Source organism: Sylvia atricapilla, unplaced genomic scaffold (genome assembly GCF_009819655.1).
Source record: "Sylvia atricapilla isolate bSylAtr1 unplaced genomic scaffold, bSylAtr1.pri scaffold_215_arrow_ctg1, whole genome shotgun sequence".
NCBI classification, from domain to species: domain Eukaryota; kingdom Metazoa; phylum Chordata; class Aves; order Passeriformes; family Sylviidae; genus Sylvia; species Sylvia atricapilla.
In genome coordinates, this window is record NW_027077144.1 from 6221 (window position 1) to 7745 (window position 1525).

The following is a 1525-nucleotide window of genomic DNA, read 5'->3' on the forward strand; positions in this document are numbered from 1 at the left end:
CTTTACCCCGCTCGAGTCCTCCCTCAGTCTCTGTGTGTCACTGCAAACTCCTCCTGCTGAACCCTACGGCCCTACCACTTGGAACCAAGATGGGTCCTTTACCAGGATGCTCCAAGGACAGGCATTGCCCAGGGTGAGCCAGGCCAGGAATCCCCCACCGCACCCCAACCTGCGACTCTAAGCGAAGGCCAACAGTGTGAAGCTCCCCAGAACACAGAGATGGCTCTGAAATGCCCTGCCCACAAAGGCTCGGTGCTGCTGAGGGAGAAACCCTCTCCCCTTTACTGCTGAGGGCTCCATCACGCTAGGGCCCTCCCCTCTAAAGAACCTCAACTTGCCACCTGGACTGAAAAGGTTTTTCCCCTTGTCCCACCCACGGCTCCAACACTTAGCTTTTGGAAGACAGGCAGACAAAATCCATCCTTGACAGAAATGAACGTGTCGGCACAGTGGACGTCGAGACGTTCTCTGCATCCGCTGCCGTGTCCAGACTCGAGCTCCGCGCCTCCTCACGCTACCTAGGGTCACAAACCAGAAATGTGACTATCCTCCTCCAGAGACTAATCCCCGGGCCTTCCACACCACCTTCCTGCCTCCCCCCTCAGATCTTCATTCCACTCCAGAGGGCTGCCCGGAGGGTACCCGCAAAAGGAAGAGGTACACGCCTAGCCACTGCTGCACGCCGCTTCACCTTAGGGTCACCCTGCCTAAACGCCAACTCACCCCGCTCCCTCTATTCCTCGGCACGCCTGGGACAGCAGCAGCGCCTGCAGAGAATAAAAAAGCAAACAGCATGCTGAGTTACTGTGAAACAGCAACCTCCCCCGTCTGACTGAAGCATGCCACAAGGACAGCTTAAAGTGGCACCCATCTGGCCTCTGGCATCCTGGGCCTGCACATCTGGCAAAAGGACCACCTAAAAGAAAAAGAAAAGAATAGCAAATGCATAGAGTTGAACCAGCAAGGGAGACCAGAGCAATAGCAAGTGCCTCTGTCCACCCATCCCCGCTCACCGTGCCCACGTTCACTTGACTGCTGACATCTGGCTTCACCTCCTAAAAATAAAGACAAAGAACAGCGCGGTAAGATAACCACCATTTACATCTCCCTCCCCTGCAAACACAAACAATGACTGACCTTCTCAGGGGAGCCCCCACACCCAGGATGGGCTGCTCTGCCATAGATTTTATCCAGCAGCATCTGAAAGAAAGTAGGACACAGGTCAAAGTGCTGCAGGGTAACTTGACAGCTCCAGACGTCTTTTGGCAACCTGGAACACCCTACGACAGGCCAGCTACACCCTACGTCACAAATTCCAACTCCCCGGGCCTTGCCCTCTTATCCCTACATCCAGACTGAGCAGCAAGGCAGAGCAGCTCCGGCCCAAACACACACAGACACCCGTGACACAGGGCAGGACAAACTGAGGGGACACAACAGGGACAGAAATCTCTGGCAAGAGGAACGACCCTGAGGACCAAGAGACTCGGGATGAGACGGACCGAGGTAAGACTGAGGGTGAGCT

The 1525-nt window shown here is 55.5% G+C and overlaps 1 long non-coding RNA gene across 1 annotated transcript; it reads right to left on the minus strand.

Annotated features, from left to right (window-relative positions):
- Nucleotides 1-817: 817 nt before the first annotated feature.
- LOC136374925 (uncharacterized) lies at nucleotides 818-1210 on the minus strand. Its single transcript, XR_010746013.1, has 3 exons — nucleotides 1138-1210; nucleotides 1014-1055; nucleotides 818-916 (listed from the first exon to the last, which is right to left on the minus strand). It is a non-coding gene; the product is annotated as an uncharacterized lncRNA (long non-coding RNA).
- Nucleotides 1211-1525: the final 315 nt, after the last annotated feature.